Here is a 23,860-nt window from a genome sequence, read left to right as displayed (position 1 = left end):
ACTGTGTTTGCTTTGTTCTTGCTTGGTACTTTCAATGGGCTCTGTCTGAGGTGGGATTCGAACCCACGCCTCCTGGGGAGACTGCGACCTGAACGCAACGCCTTAGACCGCTCCGCCATCCTGGCACCTGGTAATGCTCTCTTTACTGTGTTTGCTTTGTTCTTGCTTGGTACTTTCAATGGGCTCTGTCTGAGGTGGGATTCGAACCCACGCCTCCTGGGGAGACTGTGACCTGACCGCAACGCCTTAGACCGCTCCGCCATCCTGGCAACTGGTAATGCTCTCTTGACCGTGTTTCCTTGGTTATTGCTTGGTACTTTCAATGGGCTCTGTCTGAGGTGGGATTCGAACCCACGCCTCCTGGGGAGACTGCGACCTGAACGCAACGCCTTAGACTGCTCCGCCATCCTGGCAACTGGTAATGCTTTCTTGACTGTGTTTCCTTTGTTCTTGCTTGGTACTTTCAATGGGCTCTGTCTGAGGTGGGATTCGAACCCACGCCTCCTGGGGAGACTGCGACCTGAACGCAACGCCTTAGACCGCTCTGCCATCTTATCATCTGGTAATGCTCTCTTGACTGTGTTTGCTTTGTTCTTGCTTGGTACTTTCAATGGGCTCTGTCTGAGGTGGGATTCGAACCCACGCCTCCTGGGGAGACTGCGACCTGAACGCAACACCTTAGACCGCTCCGCCATCCTGGCAACTGGTAATGCTCTCTTGACTGTGTTTGCTTTGTTCTTGCTTGGTACTTTCAATGGGCACTGTCTGAGGTGGGATTCGAACCCACGCCTCCTGGGGACACTGCGACCTGAATGCAACGCCTTAGACCGCTCCACTATGCTGGCATCTGGTAATACTCTCTTGACTGTGTTTGCTTTGTTCTTGCTTGGTACTTACAATGGTCACTGTCTGAGGTGGGATTTGAACCCACGCCTCCTGGGGAGACTGCGACCTGAACGCAACGCCTTAGACCGCTCTGCCATCTTATCATCTGGTAATGCTCTCTTGACTGTGTTTGCTTTGTTCTTGCTTGGTACTTTCAATGGGCTCTGTCTGAGGTGGGATTCGAACCCACGCCTCCTGGGGAGACTGCGACCTGAACGCAACGCCTTAGCTTAGACCGCTCCGCCATCCTGGCAACTGGTAATGCTTTCTTGACTGTGTTTCCTTTGTTCTTGCTTGGTACTTTCAATGGGCTCTGTCTGAGGTGGGATTCGAACCCACGCCTCCTGGGGAGACTGCGACCTGAACGCAACGCCTTAGACCGCTCCGCTATGCTGGCATCTGGTAATGCTCTCTTGACTGTCTTTGCTTTCTTCTTGCTTGGTACTTTCTTTGGGCTCTGTCTGCTGCGGGATTTGAACCCACGCCTCCTGGGGAGACTGCGACCTGAACGCAGCGCCTTAGACCGCTCTGCCATCCTGGCAACTGGTAATGCTCTCTTGACCGTGTTTCCTTGCTTGGTACTTGCTTGGCACTTTCAATGGGCTCTGTCTGAGGTGGGATTCGAACCCACGCCTCCTGGGGAGACTGCGACCTGAACGCAACGCCTTAGACCGCTCCGCCATCCTGGCAACTGGTAATGCTTTCTTGACTGTGTTTCCTTTGTTCTTGCTTGGTACTTTCAATGGGCTCTGTCTGAGGTGGGATTCGAACCCACGCCTCCTGGGGAGACTGCAACCTGAACGCAACGCCTTAGACCGCTCCACCATCCTGGCACCTGGTAATGCTCTGTTTACTGTGTTTGCTTTGTTCTTGCTTGGTACTTTCAATGGGCACTGTCTGAGGTGGGATTTGAACCCACGCCTCCTGGGGAGACTGCGACCTGAACGCAACGCCTTAGACCGCTCTGCCATCTTATCATCTGGTAATGCTCTCTTGACTGTGTTTGCTTTGTTCTTGCTTGGTACTTTCAATGGGCTCTGTCTGAGGTGGGATTCGAACCCACGCCTCCTGGGGAGACTGCGACCTGAACGCAACGCCTTAGACCGCTCCGCCATCCTGGCACCTGGTAATGCTCTCTTTACTGTGTTTGCTTTGTTCTTGCTTGGTACTTTCAATGGGCTCTGTCTGAGGTGGGATTCGAACCCACGCCTCCTGGGGAGACTGTGACCTGACCGCAACGCCTTAGACCGCTCCGCCATCCTGGCAACTGGTAATGCTCTCTTGACCGTGTTTCCTTGGTTATTGCTTGGTACTTTCAATGGGCTCTGTCTGAGGTGGGATTCGAACCCACGCCTCCTGGGGAGACTGCGACCTGAACGCAACGCCTTAGACTGCTCCGCCATCCTGGCAACTGGTAATGCTTTCTTGACTGTGTTTCCTTTGTTCTTGCTTGGTACTTTCAATGGGCTCTGTCTGAGGTGGGATTCGAACCCACGCCTCCTGGGGAGACTGCGACCTGAACGCAACGCCTTAGACCGCTCTGCCATCCTGGCAACTGGTAATGCTCTCTTGACTGTGTTTCCTTTGTTCTTGCTTGGTACTTTCAATGGGCTCTGTCTGAGGTGGGATTCGAACCCACGCCTCCTGGGGAGATTGCGACCTGAACGCAACGCCTTAGACCGCTCCGCCATCCTGGCAACTGGTAATGCTTTCTTGACTGTGTTTCCTTTGTTCTTGCTTGGTACTTTCAATGGGCTCTGTCTGAGGTGGGATTCGAACCCACGCCTCCTGGGGAGACTGCGACCTGAACGCAACGCCTTAGACCGCTCCGCCATCCTAGCAACTGGTAATGCTTTCTTGACTGTGTTTGCTTTGTTCTTGCTTGGTACTTTCAATGGGCTCTGTCTGAGGTGGGATTCGAACCCACGCCTCCTGGGGAGACTGCGACCTGAACGCAACGCCTTAGACCGCTCCGCCATCCTGGCAACTGGTAATGCTCTCTTGACCGTGTTTCCTTTGTCATTGCTTGGTACTTTCAATGGGCTCTGTCTGAGGTGGGATTCGAACCCACGCCTCCTGGGGAGACTGCGACAATGTACGCAACGCCTTCGACCGCTCCGCTATCCTTGCAGCTGGTAATGCTCTCTTGACTGTCTTTGCTTTCTTCTTGCTTGGTACTTTCATTGGGCTCTGTCTGCTGCGGGATTTGAACCCACGCCTCCTGGGGAGACTGCGACCTGAACGCAGCGCCTTAGACCGCTCTGCAATCCTGGCAACTGGTAATGCTCTCTTGAATGTGTTTGCTTTGTTCTTGCTTGGTACTTTCAATGGGCTCTGTCTGAGGTGGGATTCGAACCCACGCCTCCTGGGGAGACTGCGACCTGAACGCAACACCTTAGACCGCTCCGCCATCCTGGCAACTGGTAATGCTCTCTTGACTGTGTTTGCTTTGTTCTTGCTTGGTACTTTCAATGGGCACTGTCTGAGGTGGGATTCGAACCCACGCCTCCTGGGGACACTGCGACCTGAATGCAACGCCTTAGACCGCTCCGCTATGCTGGCATCTGGTAATGCTCTCTTGACCGTGTTTCCTTGGTTATTGCTTGGTACTTTCAATGGGCTCTGTCTGAGGTGGGATTCGAACCCACGCCTCCTGGGGAGACTGTGACCTGAACGCAACGCCTTAGACCGCTCCACCATCCTGGCAACTGGTAATGCTCTCTTGACCGTGTTTCCTTGGTTATTGCTTGGTACTTTCAATGGGCTCTGTCTGAGGTGGGATTCGAACCCACGCCTCCTGTGGAGACTGCGACCTGAACGCAACGCCTTAGACCGCTCCGCTATGCTTGCAACTGGTGATGCTCTCTTGACTGTGTTTGCTTTGTTCTTGCTTGGTACTTTCAATGGGCACTGTCTGAGGTGGGATTTGAACCCACGCCTCCTGGGGAGACTGCGACCTGAACGCAACGCCTTAGACCGCTCTGCCATCTTATCATCTGGTAATGCTCTCTTGACTGTGTTTGCTTTGTTCTTGCTTGGTACTTTCAATGGGCTCTGTCTGAGGTGGGATTCGAACCCACGCCTCCTGGGGAGACTGCGACCTGAACGCAACGCCTTAGACCGCTCCGCCATCCTGGCACCTGGTAATGCTCTCTTTACTGTGTTTGCTTTGTTCCTGCTTGGTACTTTCAATGGGCTCTGTCTGAGGTGGGATTCGAACCCACGCCTCCTGGGGAGACTGTGACCTGACCGCAACGCCTTAGACCGCTCCGCCATCCTGGCAACTGGTAATGCTCTCTTGACCGTGTTTCCTTGGTTATTGCTTGGTACTTTCAATGGGCTCTGTCTGAGGTGGGATTCGAACCCACGCCTCCTGGGGAGACTGCGACCTGAACGCAACGCCTTAGACTGCTCCGCCATCCTGGCAACTGGTAATGCTTTCTTGACTGTGTTTCCTTTGTTCTTGCTTGGTACTTTCAATGGGCTCTGTCTGAGGTGGGATTCGAACCCACGCCTCCTGGGGAGACTGCGACCTGAACGCAACGCCTTAGACTGCTCCGCCATCCTGGCAACTGGTAATGCTTTCTTGACTGTGTTTCCTTTGTTCTTGCTTGGTACTTTCAATGGGCTCTGTCTGAGGTGGGATTCGAACCCACGCCTCCTGGGGAGACTGCGACCTGAACGCAACGCCTTAGACCGCTCTGCCATCTTATCATCTGGTAATGCTCTCTTGACTGTGTTTGCTTTGTTCTTGCTTGGTACTTTCAATGGGCTCTGTCTGAGGTGGGATTCGAACCCACGCCTCCTGGGGAGACTGCGACCTGAACGCAACACCTTAGACCGCTCCGCCATCCTGGCAACTGGTAATGCTCTCTTGACTGTGTTTGCTTTGTTCTTGCTTGGTACTTTCAATGGGCACTGTCTGAGGTGGGATTCGAACCCACGCCTCCTGGGGACACTGCGACCTGAATGCAACGCCTTAGACCGCTCCACTATGCTGGCATCTGGTAATGCTCTCTTGACTGTGTTTGCTTTGTTCTTGCTTGGTACTTTCAATGGTCACTGTCTGAGGTGGGATTTGAACCCACGCCTCCTGGGGAGACTGCGACCTGAACGCAACGCCTTAGACCGCTCTGCCATCTTATCATCTGGTAATGCTCTCTTGACTGTGTTTGCTTTGTTCTTGCTTGGTACTTTCAATGGGCTCTGTCTGAGGTGGGATTCGAACCCACGCCTCCTGGGGAGACTGCGACCTGAACGCAACGCCTTAGACCGCTCCGCCATCCTGGCAACTGGTAATGCTTTCTTGACTGTGTTTCCTTTGTTCTTGCTTGGTACTTTCAATGGGCTCTGTCTGAGGTGGGATTCGAACCCACGCCTCCTGGGGAGACTGCGACCTGAACGCAACGCCTTAGACCGCTCCGCTATGCTGGCATCTGGTAATGCTCTCTTGACTGTCTTTGCTTTCTTCTTGCTTGGTACTTTCTTTGGGCTCTGTCTGCTGCGGGATTTGAACCCACGCCTCCTGGGGAGACTGCGACCTGAACGCAGCGCCTTAGACCGCTCTGCCATCCTGGCAACTGGTAATGCTCTCTTGACCGTGTTTCCTTGCTTGGTACTTGCTTGGCACTTTCAATGGGCTCTGTCTGAGGTGGGATTCGAACCCACGCCTCCTGGGGAGACTGCGACCTGAACGCAACGCCTTAGACCGCTCCGCCATCCTGGCAACTGGTAATGCTTTCTTGACTGTGTTTCCTTTGTTCTTACTTGGTACTTTCAATGGGCTCTGTCTGAGGTGGGATTCGAACCCACGCCTCCTGGGGAGACTGCAACCTGAACGCAACGCCTTAGACCGCTCCACCATCCTGGCACCTGGTAATGCTCTCTTTACTGTGTTTGCTTTGTTCTTGCTTGGTACTTTCAATGGGCACTGTCTGAGGTGGGATTTGAACCCACGCCTCCTGGGGAGACTGCGACCTGAACGCAACGCCTTAGACCGCTCTGCCATCTTATCATCTGGTAATGCTCTCTTGACTGTGTTTGCTTTGTTCTTGCTTGGTACTTTCAATGGGCTCTGTCTGAGGTGGGATTCGAACCCACGCCTCCTGGGGAGACTGCGACCTGAACGCAACGCCTTAGACCGCTCCGCCATCCTGGCACCTGGTAATGCTCTCTTTACTGTGTTTGCTTTGTTCTTGCTTGGTACTTTCAATGGGCTCTGTCTGAGGTGGGATTCGAACCCACGCCTCCTGGGGAGACTGTGACCTGACCGCAACGCCTTAGACCGCTCCGCCATCCTGGCAACTGGTAATGCTCTCTTGACCGTGTTTCCTTGGTTATTGCTTGGTACTTTCAATGGGCTCTGTCTGAGGTGGGATTCGAACCCACGCCTCCTGGGGAGACTGCGACCTGAACGCAACGCCTTAGACTGCTCCGCCATCCTGGCAACTGGTAATGCTTTCTTGACTGTGTTTCCTTTGTTCTTGCTTGGTACTTTCAATGGGCTCTGTCTGAGGTGGGATTCGAACCCACGCCTCCTGGGGAGACTGCGACCTGAACGCAACGCCTTAGACCGCTCTGCCATCCTGGCAACTGGTAATGCTCTCTTGACTGTGTTTCCTTTGTTCTTGCTTGGTACTTTCAATGGGCTCTGTCTGAGGTGGGATTCGAACCCACGCCTCCTGGGGAGACTGCGACCTGAACGCAACGCCTTAGACCGCTCCGCCATCCTGGCAACTGGTAATGCTTTCTTGACTGTGTTTCCTTTGTTCTTGCTTGGTACTTTCAATGGGCTCTGTCTGAGGTGGGATTCGAACCCACGCCTCCTGGGGAGACTGCGACCTGAACGCAACGCCTTAGACCGCTCCGCCATCCTAGCAACTGGTAATGCTTTCTTGACTGTGTTTGCTTTGTTCTTGCTTGGTACTTTCAATGGGCTCTGTCTGAGGTGGGATTCGAACCCACGCCTCCTGGGGAGACTGCGACCTGAACGCAACGCCTTAGACCGCTCCGCCATCCTGGCAACTGGTAATGCTCTCTTGACCGTGTTTCCTTTGTCATTGCTTGGTACTTTCAATGGGCTCTGTCTGAGGTGGGATTCGAACCCACGCCTCCTGGGGAGACTGCGACAATGAACGCAACGCCTTCGACCGCTCCGCCATCCTTGCAGCTGGTAATGCTCTCTTGACTGTCTTTGCTTTCTTCTTGCTTGGTACTTTCATTGGGCTCTGTCTGCTGCGGGATTTGAACCCACGCCTCCTGGGGAGACTGCGACCTGAACGCAGCGCCTTAGACCGCTCCGCCATCCTGGCAACTGGTAATGCTCTCTTGACTGTGTTTGCTTTGTTCTTGCTTGGTACTTTCAATGGGCACTGTCTGAGGTGGGATTCGAACCCACGCCTCCTGGGGACACTGCGACCTGAATGCAACGCCTTAGACCGCTCCGCTATGCTGGCATCTGGTAATGCTCTCTTGACTGTGTTGGTTTTTTTCTTGCTTGGTACTTTCAATGGTCACTGTCTGAGGTGGGATTTGAACCCACGCCTCCTGGGGAGACTGCGACCTGAACGCAACACCTTAGACCGCTCCGCCATCCTGGCAACTGGTAATGCTCTCTTGACTGTGTTTGCTTTGTTCTTGCTTGGTACTTTCAATGGGCACTGTCTGAGGTGGGATTCGAACCCACGCCTCCTGGGGACACTGCGACCTGAATGCAACGCCTTAGACCGCTCCGCTATGCTGGCATCTGGTAATGCTCTCTTGACTGTGTTTGCTTTGTTCTTGCTTGGTACTTTCAATGGTCACTGTCTGAGGTGGGATTTGAACCCACGCCTCCTGGGGAGACTGCGACCTGAACGCAACGCCTTAGACCGCTCTGCCATCTTATCATCTGGTAATGCTCTCTTGACTGTGTTTGCTTTGTTCTTGCTTGGTACTTTCAATGGGCTCTGTCTGAGGTGGGATTCGAACCCACGCCTCCTGGGGAGACTGCGACCTGAACGCAACGCCTTAGACCGCTCCGCCATCCTGGCAACTGGTAATGCTTTCTTGACTGTGTTTCCTTTGTTCTTGCTTGGTACTTTCAATGGGCTCTGTCTGAGGTGGGATTCGAACCCACGCCTCCTGGGGAGACTGCGACCTGAACGCAACGCCTTAGACCGCTCCGCTATGCTGGCATCTGGTAATGCTCTCTTGACTGTGTTTGCTTTCTTCTTGCTTGGTACTTTCAATGAGCTCTGTCTGCTGCGGGATTTGAACCCACGCCTCCTGGGGAGACTGCGACCTGAACGCAGCGCCTTAGACCGCTCTGCCATCCTGGCAACTGGTAATGCTCTCTTGAATGTGTTTGCTTTGTTCTTGCTTGGTACTTTCAATGAGCTCTGTCTGCTGCGGGATTTGAACCCACGCCTCCTGGGGAGACTGCGACCTGAACGCAACGCCTTAGACCGCTCCGCCATCCTGGCACCTGGTAATGCTCTCTTTACTGTGTTTGCTTTGTTCTTGCTTGGTACTTTCAATGGGCTCTGTCTGAGGTGGGATTCGAACCCACGCCTCCTGGGGAGACTGTGACCTGACCGCAACGCCTTAGACCGCTCCGCCATCCTGGCAACTGGTAATGCTCTCTTGACCGTGTTTCCTTGGTTATTGCTTGGTACTTTCAATGGGCTCTGTCTGAGGTGGGATTTGAACCCACGCCTCCTGGGGAGACTGCGACCTGAACGCAACGCCTTAGACTGCTCCGCCATCCTGGCAACTGGTAATGCTTTCTTGACTGTGTTTCCTTTGTTCTTGCTTGGTACTTTCAATGGGCTCTGTCTGAGGTGGGATTCGAACCCACGCCTCCTGGGGAGACTGCGACCTGAACGCAACGCCTTAGACCGCTCCGCTATGCTGGCATCTGGTAATGCTCTCTTGACTGTGTTTGCTTTGTTCTTGCTTGGTACTTTCAATGGTCACTGTCTGAGGTGGGATTTGAACCCACGCCTCCTGGGGAGACTGCGACCTGAACGCAACGCCTTAGACCGCTCTGCCATCTTATCATCTGGTAATGCTCTCTTGACTGTGTTTGCTTTGTTCTTGCTTGGTACTTTCAATGGGCTCTGTCTGAGGTGGGATTCGAACCCACGCCTCCTGGGGAGACTGCGACCTGAACGCAACGCCTTAGACCGCTCGGCCATCCTGGCAACTGGTAATGCTTTCTTGACTGTGTTTCCTTTGTTCTTGCTTGGTACTTTCAATGGGCTCTGTCTGAGGTGGGATTCGAACCCACGCCTCCTGGGGAGACTGCGACCTGAACGCAACGCCTTAGACCGCTCCGCCATCCTGGCACCTGGTAATGCTCTCTTTACTGTGTTTGCTTTGTTCTTGCTTGGTACTTTCAATGGGCTCTGTCTGAGGTGGGATTCGAACCCACGCCTCCTGGGGAGACTGTGACCTGACCGCAACGCCTTAGACCGCTCCGCCATCCTGGCAACTGGTAATGCTCTCTTGACCGTGTTTCCTTGGTTATTGCTTGGTACTTTCAATGGGCTCTGTCTGAGGTGGGATTCGAACCCACGCCTCCTGGGGAGACTGCGACCTGAACGCAACGCCTTAGACCGCTCCGCTATGCTTGCAACTGGTGATGCTCTCTTGACTGTTTTTGCTTTGTTCTTGCTTGGTACTTTCAATGGGCACTGTCTGAGGTGGGATTTGAACCCACGCCTCCTGGGGAGACTGCGACCTGAACGCAACGCCTTAGACCGCTCTGCCATCTTATCATCTGGTAATGCTCTCTTGACTGTGTTTGCTTTGTTCTTGCTTGGTACTTTCAATGGGCTCTGTCTGAGGTGGGATTCGAACCCACGCCTCCTGGGGAGACTGCGACCTGAACGCAACGCCTTAGACCGCTCCGCCATCCTGGCACCTGGTAATGCTCTCTTTACTGTGTTTGCTTTGTTCCTGCTTGGTACTTTCAATGGGCTCTGTCTGAGGTGGGATTCGAACCCACGCCTCCTGGGGAGACTGTGACCTGACCGCAACGCCTTAGACCGCTCCGCCATCCTGGCAACTGGTAATGCTCTCTTGACCGTGTTTCCTTGGTTATTGCTTGGTACTTTCAATGGGCTCTGTCTGAGGTGGGATTCGAACCCACGCCTCCTGGGGAGACTGCGACCTGAACGCAACACCTTAGACCGCTCTGCCATCTTATCATCTGGTAATGCTCTCTTGACTGTGTTTGCTTTGTTCTTGCTTGGTACTTTCAATGGGCTCTGTCTGAGGTGGGATTCGAACCCACGCCTCCTGGGGAGACTGCGACCTGAACGCAACGCCTTAGACCGCTCCGCCATCCTGGCACCTGGTAATGCTCTCTTTACTGTGTTTGCTTTGTTCTTGCTTGGTACTTTCAATGGGCTCTGTCTGAGGTGGGATTCGAACCCACGCCTCCTGGGGAGACTGTGACCTGACCGCAACGCCTTAGACCGCTCCGCCATCCTGGCAACTGGTAATGCTCTCTTGACCGTGTTTCCTTGGTTATTGCTTGGTACTTTCAATGGGCTCTGTCTGAGGTGGGATTCGAACCCACGCCTCCTGGGGAGACTGCGACCTGAACGCAACGCCTTAGACTGCTCCGCCATCCTGGCAACTGGTAATGCTTTCTTGACTGTGTTTCCTTTGTTCTTGCTTGGTACTTTCAATGGGCTCTGTCTGAGGTGGGATTCGAACCCACGCCTCCTGGGGAGACTGCGACCTGAACGCAACGCCTTAGACCGCTCTGCCATCTTATCATCTGGTAATGCTCTCTTGACTGTGTTTGCTTTGTTCTTGCTTGGTACTTTCAATGGGCTCTGTCTGAGGTGGGATTCGAACCCACGCCTCCTGGGGAGACTGCGACCTGAACGCAACACCTTAGACCGCTCCGCCATCCTGGCAACTGGTAATGCTCTCTTGACTGTGTTTGCTTTGTTCTTGCTTGGTACTTTCAATGGGCACTGTCTGAGGTGGGATTCGAACCCACGCCTCCTGGGGACACTGCGACCTGAATGCAACGCCTTAGACCGCTCCACTATGCTGGCATCTGGTAATGCTCTCTTGACTGTGTTTGCTTTGTTCTTGCTTGGTACTTTCAATGGTCACTGTCTGAGGTGGGATTTGAACCCACGCCTCCTGGGGAGACTGCGACCTGAACGCAACGCCTTAGACCGCTCTGCCATCTTATCATCTGGTAATGCTCTCTTGACTGTGTTTGCTTTGTTCTTGCTTGGTACTTTCAATGGGCTCTGTCTGAGGTGGGATTCGAACCCACGCCTCCTGGGGAGACTGCGACCTGAACGCAACGCCTTAGCTTAGACCGCTCCGCCATCCTGGCAACTGGTAATGCTTTCTTGACTGTGTTTCCTTTGTTCTTGCTTGGTACTTTCAATGGGCTCTGTCTGAGGTGGGATTCGAACCCACGCCTCCTGGGGAGACTGCGACCTGAACGCAACGCCTTAGACCGCTCCGCTATGCTGGCATCTGGTAATGCTCTCTTGACTGTCTTTGCTTTCTTCTTGCTTGGTACTTTCTTTGGGCTCTGTCTGCTGCGGGATTTGAACCCATGCCTCCTGGGGAGACTGCGACCTGAACGCAGCGCCTTAGACCGCTCTGCCATCCTGGCAACTGGTAATGCTCTCTTGACCGTGTTTCCTTGCTTGGTACTTGCTTGGCACTTTCAATGGGCTCTGTCTGAGGTGGGATTCGAACCCACGCCTCCTGGGGAGACTGCGACCTGAACGCAACGCCTTAGACCGCTCCGCCATCCTGGCAACTGGTAATGCTTTCTTGACTGTGTTTCCTTTGTTCTTGCTTGGTACTTTCAATGGGCTCTGTCTGAGGTGGGATTCGAACCCACGCCTCCTGGGGAGACTGCGACCTGAACGCAACGCCTTAGACCGCTCCGCTATGCTGGCATCTGGTAATGCTCTCTTGACTGTCTTTGCTTTCTTCTTGCTTGGTACTTTCTTTGGGCTCTGTCTGCTGCGGGATTTGAACCCATGCCTCCTGGGGAGACTGCTACCTGAACGCAGCGCCTTAGACCGCTCTGCCATCCTGGCAACTGGTAATGCTCTCTTGACCGTGTTTCCTTGCTTGGTACTTGCTTGGCACTTTCAATGGGCTCTGTCTGAGGTGGGATTCGAACCCACGCCTCCTGTGGAGACTGCGACCTGAACGCAACGCCTTAGACCGCTCCGCTATGCTTGCAACTGGTGATGCTCTCTTGACTGTGTTTGCTTTGTTCTTGCTTGGTACTTTCAATGGGCACTGTCTGAGGTGGGATTTGAACCCACGCCTCCTGGGGAGACTGCGACCTGAACGCAACGCCTTAGACCGCTCTGCCATCTTATCATCTGGTAATGCTCTCTTGACTGTGTTTGCTTTGTTCTTGCTTGGTACTTTCAATGGGCTCTGTCTGAGGTGGGATTCGAACCCACGCCTCCTGGGGAGACTGCGACCTGAACGCAACGCCTTAGACCGCTCCGCCATCCTGGCACCTGGTAATGCTCTCTTTACTGTGTTTGCTTTGTTCCTGCTTGGTACTTTCAATGGGCTCTGTCTGAGGTGGGATTCGAACCCACGCCTCCTGGGGAGACTGTGACCTGACCGCAACGCCTTAGACCGCTCCGCCATCCTGGCAACTGGTAATGCTCTCTTGACCGTGTTTCCTTGGTTATTGCTTGGTACTTTCAATGGGCTCTGTCTGAGGTGGGATTCGAACCCACGCCTCCTGGGGAGACTGCGACCTGAACGCAACACCTTAGACCGCTCTGCCATCTTATCATCTGGTAATGCTCTCTTGACTGTGTTTGCTTTGTTCTTGCTTGGTACTTTCAATGGGCTCTGTCTGAGGTGGGATTCGAACCCACGCCTCCTGGGGAGACTGCGACCTGAACGCAACGCCTTAGACCGCTCCGCCATCCTGGCACCTGGTAATGCTCTCTTTACTGTGTTTGCTTTGTTCTTGCTTGGTACTTTCAATGGGCTCTGTCTGAGGTGGGATTCGAACCCACGCCTCCTGGGGAGACTGTGACCTGACCGCAACGCCTTAGACCGCTCCGCCATCCTGGCAACTGGTAATGCTCTCTTGACCGTGTTTCCTTGGTTATTGCTTGGTACTTTCAATGGGCTCTGTCTGAGGTGGGATTCGAACCCACGCCTCCTGGGGAGACTGCGACCTGAACGCAACGCCTTAGACTGCTCCGCCATCCTGGCAACTGGTAATGCTTTCTTGACTGTGTTTCCTTTGTTCTTGCTTGGTACTTTCAATGGGCTCTGTCTGAGGTGGGATTCGAACCCACGCCTCCTGGGGAGACTGCGACCTGAACGCAACGCCTTAGACCGCTCTGCCATCTTATCATCTGGTAATGCTCTCTTGACTGTGTTTGCTTTGTTCTTGCTTGGTACTTTCAATGGGCTCTGTCTGAGGTGGGATTCGAACCCACGCCTCCTGGGGAGACTGCGACCTGAACGCAACACCTTAGACCGCTCCGCCATCCTGGCAACTGGTAATGCTCTCTTGACTGTGTTTGCTTTGTTCTTGCTTGGTACTTTCAATGGGCACTGTCTGAGGTGGGATTCGAACCCACGCCTCCTGGGGACACTGCGACCTGAATGCAACGCCTTAGACCGCTCCACTATGCTGGCATCTGGTAATGCTCTCTTGACTGTGTTTGCTTTGTTCTTGCTTGGTACTTACAATGGTCACTGTCTGAGGTGGGATTTGAACCCACGCCTCCTGGGGAGACTGCGACCTGAACGCAACGCCTTAGACCGCTCTGCCATCTTATCATCTGGTAATGCTCTCTTGACTGTGTTTGCTTTGTTCTTGCTTGGTACTTTCAATGGGCTCTGTCTGAGGTGGGATTCGAACCCACGCCTCCTGGGGAGACTGCGACCTGAACGCAACGCCTTAGCTTAGACCGCTCCGCCATCCTGGCAACTGGTAATGCTTTCTTGACTGTGTTTCCTTTGTTCTTGCTTGGTACTTTCAATGGGCTCTGTCTGAGGTGGGATTCGAACCCACGCCTCCTGGGGAGACTGCGACCTGAACGCAACGCCTTAGACCGCTCCGCTATGCTGGCATCTGGTAATGCTCTCTTGACTGTCTTTGCTTTCTTCTTGCTTGGTACTTTCTTTGGGCTCTGTCTGCTGCGGGATTTGAACCCACGCCTCCTGGGGAGACTGCGACCTGAACGCAGCGCCTTAGACCGCTCTGCCATCCTGGCAACTGGTAATGCTCTCTTGACCGTGTTTCCTTGCTTGGTACTTGCTTGGCACTTTCAATGGGCTCTGTCTGAGGTGGGATTCGAACCCACGCCTCCTGGGGAGACTGCGACCTGAACGCAACGCCTTAGACCGCTCCGCCATCCTGGCAACTGGTAATGCTTTCTTGACTGTGTTTCCTTTGTTCTTGCTTGGTACTTTCAATGGGCTCTGTCTGAGGTGGGATTCGAACCCACGCCTCCTGGGGAGACTGCAACCTGAACGCAACGCCTTAGACCGCTCCACCATCCTGGCACCTGGTAATGCTCTGTTTACTGTGTTTGCTTTGTTCTTGCTTGGTACTTTCAATGGGCACTGTCTGAGGTGGGATTTGAACCCACGCCTCCTGGGGAGACTGCGACCTGAACGCAACGCCTTAGACCGCTCTGCCATCTTATCATCTGGTAATGCTCTCTTGACTGTGTTTGCTTTGTTCTTGCTTGGTACTTTCAATGGGCTCTGTCTGAGGTGGGATTCGAACCCACGCCTCCTGGGGAGACTGCGACCTGAACGCAACGCCTTAGACCGCTCCGCCATCCTGGCACCTGGTAATGCTCTCTTTACTGTGTTTGCTTTGTTCTTGCTTGGTACTTTCAATGGGCTCTGTCTGAGGTGGGATTCGAACCCACGCCTCCTGGGGAGACTGTGACCTGACCGCAACGCCTTAGACCGCTCCGCCATCCTGGCAACTGGTAATGCTCTCTTGACCGTGTTTCCTTGGTTATTGCTTGGTACTTTCAATGGGCTCTGTCTGAGGTGGGATTCGAACCCACGCCTCCTGGGGAGACTGCGACCTGAACGCAACGCCTTAGACTGCTCCGCCATCCTGGCAACTGGTAATGCTTTCTTGACTGTGTTTCCTTTGTTCTTGCTTGGTACTTTCAATGGGCTCTGTCTGAGGTGGGATTCGAACCCACGCCTCCTGGGGAGACTGCGACCTGAACGCAACGCCTTAGACCGCTCTGCCATCCTGGCAACTGGTAATGCTCTCTTGACTGTGTTTCCTTTGTTCTTGCTTGGTACTTTCAATGGGCTCTGTCTGAGGTGGGATTCGAACCCACGCCTCCTGGGGAGACTGCGACCTGAACGCAACGCCTTAGACCGCTCCGCCATCCTGGCAACTGGTAATGCTTTCTTGACTGTGTTTCCTTTGTTCTTGCTTGGTACTTTCAATGGGCTCTGTCTGAGGTGGGATTCGAACCCACGCCTCCTGGGGAGACTGCGACCTGAACGCAACGCCTTAGACCGCTCCGCCATCCTAGCAACTGGTAATGCTTTCTTGACTGTGTTTGCTTTGTTCTTGCTTGGTACTTTCAATGGGCTCTGTCTGAGGTGGGATTCGAACCCACGCCTCCTGGGGAGACTGCGACCTGAACGCAACGCCTTAGACCGCTCCGCCATCCTGGCAACTGGTAATGCTCTCTTGACCGTGTTTCCTTTGTCATTGCTTGGTACTTTCAATGGGCTCTGTCTGAGGTGGGATTCGAACCCACGCCTCCTGGGGAGACTGCGACAATGTACGCAACGCCTTCGACCGCTCCGCTATCCTTGCAGCTGGTAATGCTCTCTTGACTGTCTTTGCTTTCTTCTTGCTTGGTACTTTCATTGGGCTCTGTCTGCTGCGGGATTTGAACCCACGCCTCCTGGGGAGACTGCGACCTGAACGCAGCGCCTTAGACCGCTCTGCAATCCTGGCAACTGGTAATGCTCTCTTGAATGTGTTTGCTTTGTTCTTGCTTGGTACTTTCAATGGGCTCTGTCTGAGGTGGGATTCGAACCCACGCCTCCTGGGGAGACTGCGACCTGAACGCAACACCTTAGACCGCTCCGCCATCCTGGCAACTGGTAATGCTCTCTTGACTGTGTTTGCTTTGTTCTTGCTTGGTACTTTCAATGGGCACTGTCTGAGGTGGGATTCGAACCCACGCCTCCTGGGGACACTGCGACCTGAATGCAACGCCTTAGACCGCTCCGCTATGCTGGCATCTGGTAATGCTCTCTTGACCGTGTTTCCTTGGTTATTGCTTGGTACTTTCAATGGGCTCTGTCTGAGGTGGGATTCGAACCCACGCCTCCTGGGGAGACTGTGACCTGAACGCAACGCCTTAGACCGCTCCACCATCCTGGCAACTGGTAATGCTCTCTTGACCGTGTTTCCTTGGTTATTGCTTGGTACTTTCAATGGGCTCTGTCTGAGGTGGGATTCGAACCCACGCCTCCTGTGGAGACTGCGACCTGAACGCAACGCCTTAGACCGCTCCGCTATGCTTGCAACTGGTGATGCTCTCTTGACTGTGTTTGCTTTGTTCTTGCTTGGTACTTTCAATGGGCACTGTCTGAGGTGGGATTTGAACCCACGCCTCCTGGGGAGACTGCGACCTGAACGCAACGCCTTAGACCGCTCTGCCATCTTATCATCTGGTAATGCTCTCTTGACTGTGTTTGCTTTGTTCTTGCTTGGTACTTTCAATGGGCTCTGTCTGAGGTGGGATTCGAACCCACGCCTCCTGGGGAGACTGCGACCTGAACGCAACGCCTTAGACCGCTCCGCCATCCTGGCACCTGGTAATGCTCTCTTTACTGTGTTTGCTTTGTTCCTGCTTGGTACTTTCAATGGGCTCTGTCTGAGGTGGGATTCGAACCCACGCCTCCTGGGGAGACTGTGACCTGACCGCAACGCCTTAGACCGCTCCGCCATCCTGGCAACTGGTAATGCTCTCTTGACCGTGTTTCCTTGGTTATTGCTTGGTACTTTCAATGGGCTCTGTCTGAGGTGGGATTCGAACCCACGCCTCCTGGGGAGACTGCGACCTGAACGCAACGCCTTAGACTGCTCCGCCATCCTGGCAACTGGTAATGCTTTCTTGACTGTGTTTCCTTTGTTCTTGCTTGGTACTTTCAATGGGCTCTGTCTGAGGTGGGATTCGAACCCACGCCTCCTGGGGAGACTGCGACCTGAACGCAACGCCTTAGACTGCTCCGCCATCCTGGCAACTGGTAATGCTTTCTTGACTGTGTTTCCTTTGTTCTTGCTTGGTACTTTCAATGGGCTCTGTCTGAGGTGGGATTCGAACCCACGCCTCCTGGGGAGACTGCGACCTGAACGCAACGCCTTAGACCGCTCTGCCATCTTATCATCTGGTAATGCTCTCTTGACTGTGTTTGCTTTGTTCTTGCTTGGTACTTTCAATGGGCTCTGTCTGAGGTGGGATTCGAACCCACGCCTCCTGGGGAGACTGCGACCTGAACGCAACACCTTAGACCGCTCCGCCATCCTGGCAACTGGTAATGCTCTCTTGACTGTGTTTGCTTTGTTCTTGCTTGGTACTTTCAATGGGCACTGTCTGAGGTGGGATTCGAACCCACGCCTCCTGGGGACACTGCGACCTGAATGCAACGCCTTAGACCGCTCCACTATGCTGGCATCTGGTAATGCTCTCTTGACTGTGTTTGCTTTGTTCTTGCTTGGTACTTTCAATGGTCACTGTCTGAGGTGGGATTTGAACCCACGCCTCCTGGGGAGACTGCGACCTGAACGCAACGCCTTAGACCGCTCTGCCATCTTATCATCTGGTAATGCTCTCTTGACTGTGTTTGCTTTGTTCTTGCTTGGTACTTTCAATGGGCTCTGTCTGAGGTGGGATTCGAACCCACGCCTCCTGGGGAGACTGCGACCTGAACGCAACGCCTTAGACCGCTCCGCCATCCTGGCAACTGGTAATGCTTTCTTGACTGTGTTTCCTTTGTTCTTGCTTGGTACTTTCAATGGGCTCTGTCTGAGGTGGGATTCGAACCCACGCCTCCTGGGGAGACTGCGACCTGAACGCAACGCCTTAGACCGCTCCGCTATGCTGGCATCTGGTAATGCTCTCTTGACTGTCTTTGCTTTCTTCTTGCTTGGTACTTTCTTTGGGCTCTGTCTGCTGCGGGATTTGAACCCACGCCTCCTGGGGAGACTGCGACCTGAACGCAGCGCCTTAGACCGCTCTGCCATCCTGGCAACTGGTAATGCTCTCTTGACCGTGTTTCCTTGCTTGGTACTTGCTTGGCACTTTCAATGGGCTCTGTCTGAGGTGGGATTCGAACCCACGCCTCCTGGGGAGACTGCGACCTGAACGCAACGCCTTAGACCGCTCCGCCATCCTGGCAACTGGTAATGCTTTCTTGACTGTGTTTCCTTTGTTCTTACTTGGTACTTTCAATGGGCTCTGTCTGAGGTGGGATTCGAACCCACGCCTCCTGGGGAGACTGCAACCTGAACGCAACGCCTTAGACCGCTCCACCATCCTGGCACCTGGTAATGCTCTCTTTACTGTGTTTGCTTTGTTCTTGCTTGGTACTTTCAATGGGCACTGTCTGAGGTGGGATTTGAACCCACGCCTCCTGGGGAGACTGCGACCTGAACGCAACGCCTTAGACCGCTCTGCCATCTTATCATCTGGTAATGCTCTCTTGACTGTGTTTGCTTTGTTCTTGCTTGGTACTTTCAATGGGCTCTGTCTGAGGTGGGATTCGAACCCACGCCTCCTGGGGAGACTGCGACCTGAACGCAACGCCTTAGACCGCTCCGCCATCCTGGCACCTGGTAATGCTCTCTTTACTGTGTTTGCTTTGTTCTTGCTTGGTACTTTCAATGGGCTCTGTCTGAGGTGGGATTCGAACCCACGCCTCCTGGGGAGACTGTGACCTGACCGCAACGCCTTAGACCGCTCCGCCATCCTGGCAACTGGTAATGCTCTCTTGACCGTGTTTCCTTGGTTATTGCTTGGTACTTTCAATGGGCTCTGTCTGAGGTGGGATTCGAACCCACGCCTCCTGGGGAGACTGCGACCTGAACGCAACGCCTTAGACTGCTCCGCCATCCTGGCAACTGGTAATGCTTTCTTGACTGTGTTTCCTTTGTTCTTGCTTGGTACTTTCAATGGGCTCTGTCTGAGGTGGGATTCGAACCCACGCCTCCTGGGGAGACTGCGACCTGAACGCAACGCCTTAGACCGCTCTGCCATCCTGGCAACTGGTAATGCTCTCTTGACTGTGTTTCCTTTGTTCTTGCTTGGTACTTTCAATGGGCTCTGTCTGAGGTGGGATTCGAACCCACGCCTCCTGGGGAGACTGCGACCTGAACGCAACGCCTTAGACCGCTCCGCCATCCTGGCAACTGGTAATGCTTTCTTGACTGTGTTTCCTTTGTTCTTGCTTGGTACTTTCAATGGGCTCTGTCTGAGGTGGGATTCGAACCCACGCCTCCTGGGGAGACTGCGACCTGAACGCAACGCCTTAGACCGCTCCGCCATCCTAGCAACTGGTAATGCTTTCTTGACTGTGTTTGCTTTGTTCTTGCTTGGTACTTTCAATGGGCTCTGTCTGAGGTGGGATTCGAACCCACGCCTCCTGGGGAGACTGCGACCTGAACGCAACGCCTTAGACCGCTCCGCCATCCTGGCAACTGGTAATGCTCTCTTGACCGTGTTTCCTTTGTCATTGCTTGGTACTTTCAATGGGCTCTGTCTGAGGTGGGATTCGAACCCACGCCTCCTGGGGAGACTGCGACAATGAACGCAACGCCTTCGACCGCTCCGCCATCCTTGCAGCTGGTAATGCTCTCTTGACTGTCTTTGCTTTCTTCTTGCTTGGTACTTTCATTGGGCTCTGTCTGCTGCGGGATTTGAACCCACGCCTCCTGGGGAGACTGCGACCTGAACGCAGCGCCTTAGACCGCTCCGCCATCCTGGCAACTGGTAATGCTCTCTTGACTGTGTTTGCTTTGTTCTTGCTTGGTACTTTCAATGGGCACTGTCTGAGGTGGGATTCGAACCCACGCCTCGTGGGGACACTGCGACCTGAATGCAACGCCTTAGACCGCTCCGCTATGCTGGCATCTGGTAATGCTCTCTTGACTGTGTTGGTTTTTTTCTTGCTTGGTACTTTCAATGGTCACTGTCTGAGGTGGGATTTGAACCCACGCCTCCTGGGGAGACTGCGACCTGAACGCAACACCTTAGACCGCTCCGCCATCCTGGCAACTGGTAATGCTCTCTTGACTGTGTTTGCTTTGTTCTTGCTTGGTACTTTCAATGGGCACTGTCTGAGGTGGGATTCGAACCCACGCCTCCTGGGGACACTGCGACCTGAATGCAACGCCTTAGACCGCTCCGCTATGCTGGCATCTGGTAATGCTCTCTTGACTGTGTTTGCTTTGTTCTTGCTTGGTACTTTCAATGGTCACTGTCTGAGGTGGGATTTGAACCCACGCCTCCTGGGGAGACTGCGACCTGAACGCAACGCCTTAGACCGCTCTGCCATCTTATCATCTGGTAATGCTCTCTTGACTGTGTTTGCTTTGTTCTTGCTTGGTACTTTCAATGGGCTCTGTCTGAGGTGGGATTCGAACCCACGCCTCCTGGGGAGACTGCGACCTGAACGCAACGCCTTAGACCGCTCCGCCATCCTGGCAACTGGTAATGCTTTCTTGACTGTGTTTCCTTTGTTCTTGCTTGGTACTTTCAATGGGCTCTGTCTGAGGTGGGATTCGAACCCACGCCTCCTGGGGAGACTGCGACCTGAACGCAACGCCTTAGACCGCTCCGCTATGCTGGCATCTGGTAATGCTCTCTTGACTGTGTTTGCTTTCTTCTTGCTTGGTACTTTCAATGAGCTCTGTCTGCTGCGGGATTTGAACCCACGCCTCCTGGGGAGACTGCGACCTGAACGCAGCGCCTTAGACCGCTCTGCCATCCTGGCAACTGGTAATGCTCTCTTGAATGTGTTTGCTTTGTTCTTGCTTGGTACTTTCAATGAGCTCTGTCTGCTGCGGGATTTGAACCCACGCCTCCTGGGGAGACTGCGACCTGAACGCAACGCCTTAGACCGCTCCGCCATCCTGGCACCTGGTAATGCTCTCTTTACTGTGTTTGCTTTGTTCTTGCTTGGTACTTTCAATGGGCTCTGTCTGAGGTGGGATTCGAACCCACGCCTCCTGGGGAGACTGTGACCTGACCGCAACGCCTTAGACCGCTCCGCCATCCTGGCAACTGGTAATGCTCTCTTGACCGTGTTTCCTTGGTTATTGCTTGGTACTTTCAATGGGCTCTGTCTGAGGTGGGATTTGAACCCACGCCTCCTGGGGAGACTGCGACCTGAACGCAACGCCTTAGACTGCTCCGCCATCCTGGCAACTGGTAATGCTTTCTTGACTGTGTTTCCTTTGTTCTTGCTTGGTACTTTCAATGGGCTCTGTCTGAGGTGGGATTCGAACCCACGCCTCCTGGGGAGACTGCGACCTGAACGCAACGCCTTAGACCGCTCCGCTATGCTGGCATCTGGTAATGCTCTCTTGACTGTGTTTGCTTTGTTCTTGCTTGGTACTTTCAATGGTCACTGTCTGAGGTGGGATTTGAACCCACGCCTCCTGGGGAGACTGCGACCTGAACGCAACGCCTTAGACCGCTCTGCCATCTTATCATCTGGTAATGCTCTCTTGACTGTGTTTGCTTTGTTCTTGCTTGGTACTTTCAATGGGCTCTGTCTGAGGTGGGATTCGAACCCACGCCTCCTGGGGAGACTGCGACCTGAACGCAACGCCTTAGACCGCTCGGCCATCCTGGCAACTGGTAATGCTTTCTTGACTGTGTTTCCTTTGTTCTTGCTTGGTACTTTCAATGGGCTCTGTCTGAGGTGGGATTCGAACCCACGCCTCCTGGGGAGACTGCGACCTGAACGCAACGCCTTAGACCGCTCCGCCATCCTGGCACCTGGTAATGCTCTCTTTACTGTGTTTGCTTTGTTCTTGCTTGGTACTTTCAATGGGCTCTGTCTGAGGTGGGATTCGAACCCACGCCTCCTGGGGAGACTGTGACCTGACCGCAACGCCTTAGACCGCTCCGCCATCCTGGCAACTGGTAATGCTCTCTTGACCGTGTTTCCTTGGTTATTGCTTGGTACTTTCAATGGGCTCTGTCTGAGGTGGGATTCGAACCCACGCCTCCTGGGGAGACTGCGACCTGAACGCAACGCCTTAGACCGCTCCGCTATGCTTGCAACTGGTGATGCTCTCTTGACTGTGTTTGCTTTGTTCTTGCTTGGTACTTTCAATGGGCACTGTCTGAGGTGGGATTTGAACCCACGCCTCCTGGGGAGACTGCGACCTGAACGCAACGCCTTAGACCGCTCTGCCATCTTATCATCTGGTAATGCTCTCTTGACTGTGTTTGCTTTGTTCTTGCTTGGTACTTTCAATGGGCTCTGTCTGAGGTGGGATTCGAACCCACGCCTCCTGGGGAGACTGCGACCTGAACGCAACGCCTTAGACCGCTCCGCCATCCTGGCACCTGGTAATGCTCTCTTTACTGTGTTTGCTTTGTTCCTGCTTGGTACTTTCAATGGGCTCTGTCTGAGGTGGGATTCGAACCCACGCCTCCTGGGGAGACTGTGACCTGACCGCAACGCCTTAGACCGCTCCGCCATCCTGGCAACTGGTAATGCTCTCTTGACCGTGTTTCCTTGGTTATTGCTTGGTACTTTCAATGGGCTCTGTCTGAGGTGGGATTCGAACCCACGCCTCCTGGGGAGACTGCGACCTGAACGCAACACCTTAGACCGCTCTGCCATCTTATCATCTGGTAATGCTCTCTTGACTGTGTTTGCTTTGTTCTTGCTTGGTACTTTCAATGGGCTCTGTCTGAGGTGGGATTCGAACCCACGCCTCCTGGGGAGACTGCGACCTGAACGCAACGCCTTAGACCGCTCCGCCATCCTGGCACCTGGTAATGCTCTCTTTACTGTGTTTGCTTTGTTCTTGCTTGGTACTTTCAATGGGCTCTGTCTGAGGTGGGATTCGAACCCACGCCTCCTGGGGAGACTGTGACCTGACCGCAACGCCTTAGACCGCTCCGCCATCCTGGCAACTGGTAATGCTCTCTTGACCGTGTTTCCTTGGTTATTGCTTGGTACTTTCAATGGGCTCTGTCTGAGGTGGGATTCGAACCCACGCCTCCTGGGGAGACTGCGACCTGAACGCAACGCCTTAGACTGCTCCGCCATCCTGGCAACTGGTAATGCTTTCTTGACTGTGTTTCCTTTGTTCTTGCTTGGTACTTTCAATGGGCTCTGTCTGAGGTGGGATTCGAACCCACGCCTCCTGGGGAGACTGCGACCTGAACGCAACGCCTTAGACCGCTCTGCCATCTTATCATCTGGTAATGCTCTCTTGACTGTGTTTGCTTTGTTCTTGCTTGGTACTTTCAATGGGCTCTGTCTGAGGTGGGATTCGAACCCACGCCTCCTGGGGAGACTGCGACCTGAACGCAACACCTTAGACCGCTCCGCCATCCTGGCAACTGGTAATGCTCTCTTGACTGTGTTTGCTTTGTTCTTGCTTGGTACTTTCAATGGGCACTGTCTGAGGTGGGATTCGAACCCACGCCTCCTGGGGACACTGCGACCTGAATGCAACGCCTTAGACCGCTCCACTATGCTGGCATCTGGTAATGCTCTCTTGACTGTGTTTGCTTTGTTCTTGCTTGGTACTTTCAATGGTCACTGTCTGAGGTGGGATTTGAACCCACGCCTCCTGGGGAGACTGCGACCTGAACGCAACGCCTTAGACCGCTCTGCCATCTTATCATCTGGTAATGCTCTCTTGACTGTGTTTGCTTTGTTCTTGCTTGGTACTTTCAATGGGCTCTGTCTGAGGTGGGAT

Source organism: Idiotropiscis lumnitzeri, chromosome 15 (assembly GCF_059441095.1).
Source record: "Idiotropiscis lumnitzeri isolate Australia: NSW breed Sydney's pygmy pipehorse chromosome 15, RoL_Ilum_1.0, whole genome shotgun sequence".
Classification (NCBI taxonomy): Eukaryota; Metazoa; Chordata; class Actinopteri; order Syngnathiformes; family Syngnathidae; genus Idiotropiscis; species Idiotropiscis lumnitzeri.
This window is presented reverse-complemented; position numbering follows the sequence as displayed.